Below are 15413 nucleotides of genomic sequence, written 5' to 3'. Positions count from 1 at the left end.
GGCCATAACCTTTCCGACCCATTGTTGCGTTTTTGGACGCTTCGGAGCACTTTGGCCCGGTGGAACCCACTATTTTGCCTGTTGCGTTGACTCAGGAGTGTAATATTGGATCCAGGTTTCATCCATGGTTATGAATCGGCGCAAAAGCTCGGTCGGCTTACGCGAAAATAATGCCAAATTCTGCTGGGAAGTTGTCACACGAATTCGTTTTTGGTCCAATGTGAGCAAACGCGGCACCCATCGCGCGCAGAGCTTCTTCATACCCAAAACTGAATGCACAATATTGCCCACACGTTCCAATGATGTGCCTACAGCATTAGCTACCACTCTCAATTTCACTTTGGGATCATTCAACATCATATCATGGATTTTTTCGACATATTCTGGTGTAGTGACCCCTTTTGGGCGCCCAGATCGTTCAGCATCAACTGTGCTCGTACGGCCACAACGAAACTCGTAAACCACTTATGAATCGTTCCAATCGACGGTACAAAGTCCGGGTAATACTTATCCAGCTTGGACTTGGTCTCGGATATCGTTTTCTTGCTAAGATAGTAGTGTTTGATCAAAACTCGAAACTCAGATTTTTCCACATTAAAAAAAACTCGGAGGTTAGTCGCTTCTCAGTGCTGTAACTTGTAAATGCGTAAACATAAAGGGCTGAAGTTTTGACAGGCGTCATTTGAAGGATCAAGCTCGACGAAAATGGTAACATTAGTGAATACTAATGCCATCTCTTAGAATTTTTAGGTACTTATCAGACTGCCTACTACGTTATTCGAGAAAAAAGTAGCCCGGCCGGCTCCCGCCCGGTTCCTGTCCAGGAAACTTAGCCAGGGGTATCCCGGATGAGATCCGACCAGAAACCTTGTTGCAGTAGGGCCAAACGGAGAAATTTCCCGAAGAATCATACATAATCTTTACTCAAATCAATACTTCGTTCTTTAATCTCGATTACGACATGTTTCTTTATAGGCACAGTACAGGCCAAAAGTTTCAATAAACTACTTTTTTGATTATTGATTAAGTTTTCTTAATTTTAAATTTATCAGAACATTTAATCCTTCGAAGAGAAAAATTGTTAGCTTTGATATATTTGAAATTAAGAAAACTTAATCAATCATCAAAAAAGAAGTGTATTGAAACTTATGGCCTGTACTGTATGTTTCTTTCTTTGTCATTCTTAACAAGTTTTACTTATATATCGATAATCTAGTCCTTTGGGAGTAACTGTTCGTTTTTTATCTATCTTCTATTAAGGAAGAGGAGATGGAGGTCATGTTTTGTTTATTTGTAAAAAGGCTTGAGAAGAACCTGTGTGACATACTGATGAAGCTTGATAATCTCAACAAACAAAAAGTATATATTTTTATTTTAAACATTTTGATTAACATAATAAATGAGATTTTATAACAAAAGGCGAGCATACCGACAAAATTCATTCCACCTTCCACATAACTCTTACACTGGTCTACGAGGTCTGTTTGAATTTCGAGGCTTGGGTTGGTTTCAGGAGAATCCGCTTGGTGCTGCTAAGTTCGTACAGATCAGCTGTTTAAAACGGGGTATTCCAGCCGCAGATATCTTTATTTGTTGATAAGCTACACGGTTTTAAGTAAAGAGTGTTTTTTGTTTGTCGGATTGTAAAATGGACAGCCTGAAAGAGCAACGAATTGCTGTAAAATTTTGTGTGAAACTCGGGAAATCTGCAACTGAAACATTTGCCATGCTCAACACGGCCTACGGTGATGTTGCCATGAAGCGTACTGCATGTTTCAAGTGGCATGAACGTTTCAAAGGTGGCCGACAGTCGATTGACGATGATAAGCGTCCTGGGCGTCCTTCAACATCAACTGACAACCCACACGTTGACAAAATCAACACCTTGATGCGCGAAAATCGATGTCTGACCATTAGGGAGCTTGCCGAAGAGTGTGGGATATCAGTTGGATCTTGTTACGAGATTCTGACCGAAAAATTGAAGATGCACCGCGTCACTGCGAAATTTGTGCCACGCTCCAGCTCACTCAGCAAACTCACCTGACCTTGCTCCTTGTGACTTTTTCTTGTTCCCAAAACAAAAAAAAACCCTCAAAGGAAGATTTCAGACGATTTCGGAGATTGAGGCAAATGCGACGAAGAAGCTGAAAGCCATCAGAAAAGAAGCGTACCAAGACTGTTTCAACAAGCGGAAACACCGTTGGGATAAGGGTGTGCATTGGGGGGGGGGGGAGTATTTTGAAGGAGACCCAGACGTGCAACTTCCAAATAAAGTACTTTTTTTATGACCGCGGGTCTAGACCATGTTAAGCACGACAAGTCACACTGCCGCAATTCTTATTCAGAATCATTTGAAGTTGGCGAAAATTGGCAGATGTGCGGCAAGCAACATTTTGGGAATGTCACATTTGCAGCAACTCACATCCGAGATATGTCATATTGCGATAACTCTCATTTTAAAAAATGTGCCCGCTCTCTTTTAGATCGAAGTATTTAAATTCGTCCTCATATTCTGCATTGTTTACTTATTTAAGTATAATTAAAGATTGAGTTATCCAAAGCTCTGTAGGCTTTCAGGTACACATTCTCATTGTGACACTTGCGCTGCGTGCTCGATTTTTGGCGGACATTTATAAATGAATATTTTTTTAACCACCTTAAAATAAATAAAAAACTACAATACTTTTTTCAAACATTTTTCTCTATCTCGCGTTTTTATTCCAATAATAGGATTTTTACGTATCTCACGTCTTTTGGCTTATTATTGGAATGTTCTATTTTCTCCATATTACTTACGATAAATAAAACAAAATTACAAGTCCTATTGTTAAATGGATAAAACATTTTGTAGAATTTTTTAAAAGCTTCAAAGACTTTTTTAGGGCCTTTTTTAGGGTTAAGGCCACACAAAATGGCGAAGATGCACTAAGGCACATTACAGAAACTCTCATTCGGAAAAAATGTGAAGTCAACAAAAAATTAATAAAAAGTATTGGGAGAACTTAAATTATTTATGTGACTCGTTGTTTCATAAAATTGAAACTTTCCATGTTTTAGCTTTCAACGTTCTAATACCTGTTTGCGTATTTCAAAAGAATTTGTAAAGGCCCCATTAAAACCAAAAGCTGAAACTTTCAAAATAAGAAAATGGTAACTTGTGGATTAAGAGTATCGCTTTCAAAATTTTAAGTTAATTTAAATGTCAATAACAGCCTTATATTTCTTCTTTAATATCAAAAAGGCGGTTCATTTTACGAAATAGAAACACAGATTGTTGCAACAAAAATGACACATCGGAGGATGAGAATGCAGTTATATTAATGTGATAGTTTCACACTTGAAGTATTCTTATTTTAAGAAAAAAAATGTATTTCAAGAAAATAAAAAATGAGCTGCAACAAAAATTAGCCCGCTGTTTTGCTGTGAACGCACTCGCGTTTACACTGAACGGATGTTTCACGAACTGTGAAAAGACAAATAAATGATACTGATTAATTGATTTATTTCCCCAATCAACTAAACAGGAAAATTGTCAACAACAATTATTTTCCAGCGCGTAACTTAGATATCGCGAGATCACTAGAATACTCTTGTTCTTCGCGTAAAGAAAATCACAATACACAAAAAGAAAAATGTGAAATACAAAAGCTATGGTGATTTTTATCTCTGGTCTCCGGAATTTTCCTCTGTATTGCGAGATCTTGGTTCACGCAGAAAAGATGGAGAGATTGGCAATTGATTTCAGGACGAGACACTAGCAGCCTCTCTAAATGGCAACCCGCATTCGAAGAATCTGCATCGATTAAAGGCACGCGTAACACAGCAAGAGAGATTAGTCCATTATACTGTTCACGCATGAATCCGTGTGTGCAGATACGGGAATTTTACAATGGGCTTAAATACTCCTTTTCATAGGTCAATACCTATACCCTTTTACTTGGACGTAAAGATGAACGTATCGGAATTTCGCAATTATCACGCGCCATTTTACTCTCCTGAAGAAGTTCATGGCGATCGTCCGTTGATATCGTTAATTACACGAAAGATCACATAAAGGTTGTCTTTTTTACATAGTGTTAACGAATGATCTTAGTTAAGATCGAAAAAAATGGTCTAAAGATAAAACTTAAGAATTTCGAATTGTAACACTTTGGATAACTTTATATAATTTGAAAGTACATTTTTTATACAACAAAATATAACTTCGTACAATTTTTACAAAGCATATACACGTAACTCTCCTTTTAGTCCAGTGTCGGAGCTTGCCTGTAAATAGCCTTGGTCACAAATCGGGATAATCCAAACTTAAACAGTTAGGGCCGTCTGAAACGTTTCCAATTGGTGTACATAATATTGCTCAATATACGCGAGTGGGTACCCGCGCATTGCGCCTTTCGGTATGGTGCAGGTGTTTTCCATGCCTAATTGACAACCGGCTCTCGCCTCGCGAGATCAAATCCAGATATCTGTAGGATATCCACAGAATATCTTTCGACATAAATTAGATATCCTGAAATATCCCATTCTACACGGGAAAATGTTTAATCTGAGGTGTTAATTTTATTCAGAATACTGCGTTTGGAAGTAATAAAAGCACCTTTTATAAGGGATTTAAAATGTGTAATATTCTTTTTTCACCTGAGATAGTTTCGGCCTCTGATGATTAAAAATGACATTCTAAAAGTTGAAATCTGTGTTTCTGACAGAAAACTACCCTTAGACTTTTTAAAACTATTCCTTAGAACGATATTTCACTTCTTTCACAATTTTCACGTAATTTCTAGTAATTGAACTTATAGGATGACTCCTGAAATATTACTTAAATTCTTTATAGTTTGTAACATAATTTAAACAGAATTTGAATTAAATAGAAAGTTCTATTATCTTTCTTTTCTTTTTAGCCGGAAATCTCCAGATACATAGGTTTTAAAATAAATCAAGCTGGAATCATAATGAGAAGGTAAGGTTCAATACCCCTTGATTCAGAACAAATAGTTTTTTTAGGTCGATGTAGTTGTCGTTATTTTCGTAGGTATACTGGAAAACTTTTTAAATACAACTCGGATTGGCTTGTGCTTTGGCACACCATCCCTATGCATTTTTTGGATGAAAAGAAAATCATCATTCAGAGAATTAAAATTTTTTTTTAAAACACACAGAGAGTGAAAATCTGTAGCCAAACGATGCACGATATGAACAAGTCTAGAGAAAACAAAGTTGTTTTTTTTACGCGCGGCGGGCAGATTTTTTTATATACATTCATGGGAATATTTTTAGTACCCTCTGGAAGTTCGTTAATATGCTTTTTAGTGTTCAGAAGTGATTATGTCAAAAAGAAAAAACGGAACAAAATATATTTTTGTATCCCGTGTGGAAAAATATTCTGATGCTGGCCTAGCCCAGACCAGACCGCCAGGTTTCCAGCCTTGGCGCTGACCAGATGGTCTGGCATGGGCCTGGCCAAAAGTGTAACGTTTTGTCTGGCTAGCCCCAGGCCAGGCCGTCTGGTGAGCCGCTAGATAGGGGTTGTCAGCCGCTAGTTATAAGCTGGTTAGCCGCGAGTTATTGGCTCGTCAGCCACTAGTTAATGGTTGCTCGATTAATGTTTTATCGTTGAGAATCATATCGTCTATGTTTAGAGGATCCGCTTTGAGGATACGCCCAAAATGCAAAACATGATTTCCTAGAAAAATATGTAATATACATGTTTGATATAATCAGTGAAAATTCAAAATTTGAGTCAAAAATATACTTTCATCAAGAAAATCAATAAATTAAATTATTGTTTCTAATACTTTTTCTTTTATAATAGATAAAAATTAATTTTGCACTTACTATTTATTTAATAACTCAATAAAGATTTGGTACATTTTAGGCCTCCGCTTTTACAGTTAACTTTTGTCTGGATTAAAATATTATCAGGAAAATAATAAGAAATTTTGACAGCAATACATTACAATTACTTGGGAAAACTTGATTGTTTTAATTACTTGAATACAAAAATTTCATTATAAACTTTTTTAGTTTAAAAAATTTCATTATAGGCCTCTAACTTTTTGAAATGTAAGAAAAAATTTACTGTATCGAACTTAGTGTTTTCATAGTTTGAATTTCTTATTTTCCATTATTTTAAACGTCCTGCAACATTTTCAAAGTAAGTCAAAAAAAATTTGGTGATCTAATTTAAGATTTTTTTCTATCGGCTCGCTGATCAGCGCCATACCTGGACCAGGCCAGACTGTCAAGGTGATAGAAAAAAAGGCTTGTTTTTATATTATGAATGTATAATTTTACATAATTTTAGACACCCTATAATATTTGTGAAGTGTGTCAAAAAAATTTGGTGATGGAACTTTGATTTTTTCGTTCTTGGCTAGCTGACCAGTGCCAAACCTGGACCAGAACAGGCCGTCCAGACTAGGCGGCCTAGATAAAATCAAACCTGAGCCAGACTGGCGTCAAACCTGAGCCAGATCAGTTCTTGCAGACTAAACAGTCTAGATAAATGCAGACCTGGGCTAGACCTGTAACCAGACTGCCCGGACATTTTTCCACACTGGATTATTTGCTGAGGATAGGTATTCTGCTGTGCGAATGAAGATGAGGGTATCTGCGTGATAATAAGCTAGTGTCGAATATACATTTTAGAATACCACACATATATTTTAACCAATTCTGGGAAATAAATTCTGACTTTTTATGTAAAACATTAAATATTTAGATTTTGTGGCAAGATAAACAGATTTGCATTATTTTGATATTAATTAGCAGTTACGGTCTTAGCTGTCGTTGAGAAAACCGCCTTTGCTGAACAAAAATGTTAAAAATATTTTAAAAATGCAAAAATGATGTGTAAAAAATATCAAAAATAATAACGGAACTAATCGGAAATCGCCCAACTTATTCCCGAGTTCCGATCTGGGCCAGATCGGGTTTTCCACATGTGGCCCCAGGGGGGCAGATGATATGGATCGCATCAGATACACGTCGAGTCGGGTTAGGTTAAAAAAAATTATGTCAAGTTTTCTGTTATCGTCGTGATATTGTTTTTCTTTCATATTACTTAAAATGCCAAAAGCAAATAGTTGATTGCGAGTTCGGAATCACAGAATTGTTGGTGAGATTTCTTATATCCGCAATAAAGGCAAAGGTAAGCTTTAATTCGCTAGAATCAACATCACAATTATATTTTAGCTTCCGAAGATTTTCAGCAATGTATTCGAGAAAGCGTCGTAATTTTAAGCGCATTTACTATCTATGTGAATAAAAAAATGTTTTCCAGCTTTTTAGAATTTTATATTTGGTTGTTGATATTCTAAAAATAGAGATCACCTTATACCAAATGTATGAATTGCCGGATTAGTAAGATTATAAATTAATTGTTTTTTATATTCTTACGAGCATTTCCTCACTTTTTAAATCTCACTCCACGTGCCCCATGTGCATTAGTCAAACAAAAATCATTCCAAAAGAATATTAAGTAGATTAAAAAATATTTATAATTAACATTCATTTGTATGTGTGCGTATGTGTATGCGTGTGTAATAGCTCTAAATTTGAACATTGTTTGTCAAACCATAATAGTTTTGTTCAAAATGCAAACTCCTCTCGATAAATTCAAGCAATACAACCAAGTAATGTAATGTAGTATATTGAAAATGAGATATAATGTATAATGATATATAATGTAGAATATTGCAAAATTAAAGTTTTGTAAATTGCAAAGGTGAAAAAATATTGATATAAAAACGTTTGAAATTTTACTAATTACAGAAATAAAAAATTAGAGGGGCCATATCTGGGCCGGATCGAGTCCACTTTTTGGATGCCCAGATCTGGGCACGGTCGGACAGGGCGTTTCATTTACGGTCTGGCGCTAGACAGATTACCCTATCGGGCCCACATTTTTCCCGATCGTGCCCGACCGGCGCCACACCAAAATTTCTGCACAGGTATATATTAAGATATATTTATTTAAAAATCTAGAACATACACAAATTTAATAATCAATTGGTGAACCGAAATAATCTAAACTTGTTTGTCCCCATAGTCTGTAAAACAGGATACTAAATATTGTAATACTTCGAAAAAACGTTAAATTTAGGCACTGACTAGTATAACGGAATTTATCATAAAATTAATCAGTCAAATACAACGCTAGAGCTGGTATTATGGAATTTTCCGTAACATTAGCCCTGAGCGACCTCGAAAAGAGGTTAGTCTTACGGCAAATTCCGTAACGGAAGACGGTTCGTTCAATTTATTATTTTTGTAAATCATTTTTTTCATATACCTTTAAATAGACAATGCAAAGACTTTTTCTTATATTATATTAAATTACAGTTAATTTATGAGATTAATTATAGGCGCGACTTATGCGCATGAGCAACCTGTCATTTTAAATTTTAATCGCAAAAACGTTGAATCTTCATTGTATTTTTAATAAGATAATAAACTTTTTGTATGTTCTTCGACTTCTTTCGAGGACAATAAACATTAGAATTTTTTCAAGACAAATGATCCTAGAATATTCAGCCAAGCTATTGTATACTTTTGTAGAATCAGAGGCAGCTTTTAGGAGAAATAACAAATTATGCTAATATTTTCTAATAACATATATTTGAGCATTAGTTCATGAACAGAAATCATTTTTATACAAAAATTTCTGCAAAATCGTTTGTTAGTATTAAATAAGCTAAAGTGAGTTATTATAGAAGTTTTTGCTTACAGAAGTGGTTATTTGCTGTAAACTGTAACAGCAACATCTGTGAAAGAATTTTAACCCTAGACTGGTGAACTAAGCTGGCTCATCTAATGGTAAACCGGGGTTCCTCTACACCCCAAACTTGTACAGTGGCATAATGCTTTCTATGTGCAGTAAAACATCTTTAATATAGCGCATTTTCTTTGTTTTTTAGTGCAGAAAACAATGATAATAATAATATTGTCTTAATTTTTCAAAAAGTGTTGAATGATTTGGTAAATATAAAAAACCTGAAAATTCCGCAAAATTGACTTTTTTTTAAATAACGTAGTTTTTCAACAAATTGACCAATTTCTAAATATAAAACTCCGAAGTAGAGGAAATTTAAGAAATCTGACAAAGGGTAAAAATCTTAAAAGTACTAGTAAAATTGATTATTAAAAATCCAGATTGATTATAAATAATGAAAAATTGTTATAAATATTCAAAAATAAGAAAATAATTATAAAAACATGTATGTTCAATCTACAGAAGAGCAATTAGAGCATAGGACTGCAGTCAGGCTGCACAATTGGTAGCGAAAAGCCATTTTCTGAAGAAAATTTGATCCTTATGACTTATTATGATCTTTTAACGGTTATATATACATAAAAAAATTTATTTTTAAACTTTTTAATTACAAATTCATGCTTAAAACGTCTAAATGAAATCGTTATACTATCTGCTGAAATTTACTATTCCTCATTTTTTGCTATTTTTGTATTTAAAAAATTTTTTACACTTAGAATTTTTAAATTCATGCTTAAAACATCTATTTGAAGTGATTTAACAAAAAAAAATTGAAATTCACTTACCCACTCAATTCTAGAACGTAAATGTGAAACCGGGATGCAGCGCAACATCACACGATATTCACTGCCACACAGAACTCACACCCAACACTAACGCGTTCACTCGTTGACAGAGGCTTACTGCCAAATAGTTGAAGTGAATTATGGTTAGGGTTCTAGACTAACCTGCACCTGCCCTTAGTCAGGAGCATAGTTTAAACTTTGACTGGGGTGCCGTGGAACCCCGGTTTACGAAACTAGGGTTAAATGGCTAAACAACGCCCACAAAGGCGGCCCATTGTGGAAACGCTTACATGGGACCTCGCAAATGCCGATTAACTAAGCATATAACCCTCAAAATATTTGTAAAGCAAATTCTGCGAATCAAAATGGTGATCGCACTTTCCGATTTTGCTTTGTGTTCACAGAGTTAACGCCTTTCTATAATATTAAGCAGCAAATGACTTACTTGAAGACCGGTCTCAATTTGCAATTAAATATTTTTGAACGAAGGACTATTTTTAAAATTTTGTATAATCGTGAACATTATACATTGAGTGTGCATACAATATCTCAAATTAGTTCAACAAAATTTGTCAAAGTTACGACAATTTACATTTTAAAAACTTATTGATTTTGGGGTTACAAATTTTTCATTTTTCATATTACGAATAATTATGGTACAAAAAAACTGTAAAAAGAAAAAATATCATTTTTTCGTTCTCTACAAATTCATGTTAAAAAAAATTATTTTGGTTCATTAAAAAATTTACATGGTCTGAAACGATCTGACAATCATTATGCGGCTTTTCGAAGCTCGGGCGAGTTATTGCAATTGGTTTAAGTGTTCTAAAATTCAACTCAGCTTTAGAAAATCCAATGTTCCAGACTTACTTGAATGGATTCCAGTTTGCATTGGAAATTCGACTCACGTGAATGCACATCACTGATAATATGTTAAGAGTATTATGTTTCATATACATTATATCAAATTATAGAGGAAATCAAGATGAATTCAGAGACCTATACTTAAAATCATTTATCTCTAATAATTTCCCAGATATTCTCATATTAAAGCTCTAACAATAAATATACTCCGGTTTTTCTCAAACTAAAATAGTAATATTTCTTCACGATTTGGAACCCAAATATCAAGGAGCACTTGAACTTTTTTAAAGTTGGTGTTTTTTTAACAACCCTACTGTATAATGATAAGTGGGTAGCCAATCATCTTCCTCGTGAATGTTTGTTATATTGTCTTACGAATAATGAGCGGAAATCATATCACAATAGTTTTTGTCATTGGAAAATCATTATACAATTTAGGGACTAATCACTGTGCTTTAAAGGCACTAATCTGTATAACCTGATGTGGCCAATCAATGTATTTCATTAGATTTCAGTGTCCAGTCTAAAATAATTTGCGTTATGCTAATCACTATGTCTTTTGTAGACAATAATTGTGTTTTTTGACATTATACCTTATTTCTTTCATATAAATTATGTACAACTTATAACGCTTAACTTACTGCTGTCTGTTTTAGAATGTCGTTTGTCGCTTATAGTGTTTTTAAACAAAAATTACTGGAAGAATGTCAAAAGTGTTCATTCATTGTACCGATTACCTTAATAGGAACGCAGTTATACACTGAAAATTTTTTGGGCGATCTGCTCGCCCACGTAGTAGAGCTGGAACACCAAATGCATCGCGCGCTGCTCACCCGCAACTTGGTACATATCCTCTCTCATATTGGGTACGCTCTGTTCCCACATTGGAACAGTTGTAATCCCAACAGTATTGGTACAGTAACGCTCCTTTCAGGTGGGAGCACGGAATACCCACGCCGAGTTTCGCGCGGAGTTATACAGTTATAGTTTATGCACGTGGGACAATTTAATTCTCTTTTGTGGGACTGCTGCGTTCCCAACATACGGGATAGGATCTGCTCGCACGTTTGGTACTGTAGCTTACTTAAAAGTGGTCTGGCCACTACACCAACCATCGTGGTGGCGCTGCGTTACCACTAAGAAGACAGCTGCTTGCCCAAATTTTTTTCAGTGTACGATCACAGTTATTGTTCATCAGTATTAATACTTACTGATATACTCATCATCTAAATTTTAAATATTTTATTATATAGCTTAATGCCTTTGTATTTATTAATGTTTGTAATAAAAAAATACGTCCAACTTTTAGAGTCAAACAGAAAAATTTTGTTATTTCATTATATGTAGGCCACTCTGAAATATTTCTGAAATGAACAAGAAAAAGTATTCTTTGTAACTCAATATTTATTATATCTTATCAAAATAGTCTCCATTAACACTTATACAGTCGTGCATCCTTTGAAAACATTCAAAGACTTGCTCTAAAAATAACACTACTAGAAATTTTCCGCTTCACCTTTTCAAGAATCTCATTCCAGAAACTTTCAGAGCGACCCTTTTTTTATAAATTTAAATAAGCTCATTGCTCAAACTATTCCCAAGACAAATCATAGAGTATTTTACCCTTGAAAATAATCTCTTATAAATGTATGCCATCGTGTCGTAAAATACTAATAATGTTCATTACATTACTATAGCGTGAGTTGTGAATGAGTAAAAAATGCATATTTGATCTAGTTCTTTCTGATCAGGAGCAACATTTATTGTGATTTTTTTCAATTGCACCCGCGTAAGACGTAAATGACACTATTACGTGAGATTGTAAAAGGGTTTCAACAGCATTTGACACGCACCTATGACAAAATCAATAAAATGACATGCATTAGCACCTTTTATTTGGCATATGTGAACTGCGAAGCACGCTATTGCATGTATTCCTGTATATTCTGTTTACGCAGAAAAAAATTACAGTTTCAGTTTTGTTTCAGCACATTTTGTTTCGCACTTATTTTGAACTTCAGCTACTATGTTGAATGCAATGATTAATGTGAAAACTGAAAAAACTGGCGGTTATTATATCGCCGGTGCTTATGAAAAAAATGCAAAATAAAGTTATGAAGAAAAATCTTTTTCAAAGACACCGTGACCAATAAATTGTTTATTAAAACCTTATGTTTGAAAAAGCCGTGAAAAAGACCGTGTTCGTTAAAAATTTTGATTAAAGTGTTTTATTCCAAGAAAAAAGCTATAATAATTATTTTGCCATAAAAAAGTATTATTGGTGGATTATGCAAAGAAATATAAATAATTATCAAGTTAAAATCGTGTGTTTTACGCTGCCAGTCGCTTATTGTCTGGGTTTAAGTGTTGTTTATACATGTCTGTTTAATATAGAGCGCGTAAATCTATAGATACCCTGTAAGAAGAGAAGAATTATGAAAAATTCAGAATCTGAATTCCCATTAAGACGTGAATTTTCCTCCGTGAAAAGTTCCACCAAGGAGTAGAAAAAAGCAAAATCTGTTCCTCTTAATCGATTTGGAAAAATTTATGGAAGCGTATTGAAAGGAATTAAAAATTGAAAATAAGGCAATAGAAAGAATAGAAAGACAGAAAATAGTGTCACTTTGAAAACGAAAAACCTAGTCCTTTTAATCGATCAGTTATAAATATAAAATAATTATGTTAATGAAAATAATTTTTAGTATTGTCAAAGAATATTTTTATAATTCTGTTTAAAGATAAATTAATTTTGTTTACCTTACACAACATTATTCAATTAATTTATTATATTACTAAATCTATAATTTGTTCAAATAATATAAAATATTATAATTAAAATTACTCCACAGTTATGGCAGTCAAGCATTGAAATCTCCAAAGTTGTATTCCACAAAAACGAAGAAAAACTATGGATGTGCATATATTTTGTGGACAGAATAGAAGAAATTCAAATAATTGAAAATGAAGAATGTAAGTATGGAATTAAACTGATGGAAATATACTTATGGGAATAATAGGAATTAAAAAAGTGAAAAATATATTCGCCTGCATGAAATACAACACAAGTGTCAATCGTTAGGAAAGAATTGGTTTCGCGGAGATTAACCTATTCTTTCGTTAGTCACTACTCGGGTATTCGTATAAAACATAGTTCATAATAGGAAAGAGGAGAAAAGTACTGGGCGGATAGCGCTGGGCCAGATAGGCTGAGCGGAAATAGTGAAAACTCACTGCAATTTTCTAAACTTGCTTACATATTTGAACAATCATAAATATTATAAATGATACACTTTCAATTATATAGAAAGGCGCACTTTTAAACCTTGATCATGAAACATATTTTATTATTGATAAAATGATAAACCATTATAATTATAACAATATTTTTAACAGTACTTACTGAGAAATATGTTTTTTCATCACATTTTATAAAGATGAGTTTTTTTCATGGCGTTATGATAAAAATGTTTCTTTCACAGCAATATAATTTACATGTTCATTCTCCTATGCACCAACAATGTAAAGTTGCGGCTTTAATGAAATTCAATATCTTTCAGAACTTCAACTGTAAAATAAAATTTGTGGAGAATCAATTGGGTTTTTTGTAGGATTAGGTATTTACATATATCGATTTACAGTTATGGGCTGATGCGTTAAAATTATTTATTATTATTTATACAAAATGCCGATGTGGGCAAAACGAAAAATAGTATCATTGGAACTGAGTTATTTTCAATATTCGTATTATTCAAAATGAACCCCCTATGGCTCACTTTTGGTTCGATAACCAATTTATTACGTAAGTGAAAATGAAGTTTAAGCAACGTTTCCTGCAATGTAGTACAATGTCTAAAAGCCACTAAAAGGCAGATTAAGGGTTTTACTATACCTTAAGTACCGAATGAGCAACGCAGGCGCCGTAAAGAGACTCCGTAAAGGACGATAATTACTCATTGGCAACTAGACGCCGCTAAAGAAAATCTAGTGCAGACGATGGCATTAATTTATTGTCTAGTCGCGAATTTATAGCTATTCAAATACAGTGATTGATACAATTCCCTGCTGGCATAGGAAGCTTCAGACTGTCACTATAATTTTGACAAAGGCCTTATGTTTATTTAAAGAAAAAGAAGTTACTGTTTAAGGGTCATTTCATGTGTGATTTTACGAAAAATTTTATTATTTTCATTCACAAGCAGAAAAATATATAATCCGTGCATCCTTGCAGATCATAAGAAAAATCAAACAGTTGACAGAATCATTGACTGTAACATCAACCGCAATTTATAAAATTACCTTAAAAGTAATGTTTGGAGCGGCGCAGGAATTTCGTAAATTTATGTTTCCAAATTTGGAGCAAATTACCACCCTTTCATAGGAGGCATGAATTTTGACCCCCCCCCCCTTCATGTTACTTAATTTTTAACGACTAAATAATTTTTGTGAGTTTATTTTCAGGACATCTACAAATTACATAAGAAAATTAAGGGGGAGAGTAAATATTACTTTTTCTAATCAATTAACAAATTAGTTGAACATTCAACCACCTACTTCTTCAGGTCAGCCCTGAAGAAGTGAACTGCAATGTTCACGAAACATCAGCAAAATTTATAGTTTTTTACACGATTGGAACCCAAAATATCTCTTTTTTATCCAAATGAATCGTCATGAAAGCAATATATCTATTACTCAGCCACCTATTTGAATTTTAATAAAAAAGGATCAATTCTTATCAAGCAATATAATATTTGATATTTCAACCAAGAAAAGATTTCCATTTAACAGATGTTGAATGTTCAATTAATTATGATCTATTTTCCATAGAAAATGGAATATTTAAATTTTCAATAAAAAGAATAATTTTCAATAAAACAAAACAAAAAGTTCAACTTTAGACGAAATAGTTGTTTTTTCTACCAAATTGTTTAATTTTTTATTTTTAGTGGTTCGCAGACGTGAAAATATATCACGTATAAAATGGTTTGGAC

This window comes from Belonocnema kinseyi, chromosome 8, assembly GCF_010883055.1.
Source record: "Belonocnema kinseyi isolate 2016_QV_RU_SX_M_011 chromosome 8, B_treatae_v1, whole genome shotgun sequence".
Classification (NCBI taxonomy): Eukaryota; Metazoa; Arthropoda; class Insecta; order Hymenoptera; family Cynipidae; genus Belonocnema; species Belonocnema kinseyi.
Note: the sequence above shows the minus strand (reverse complement) of the source record.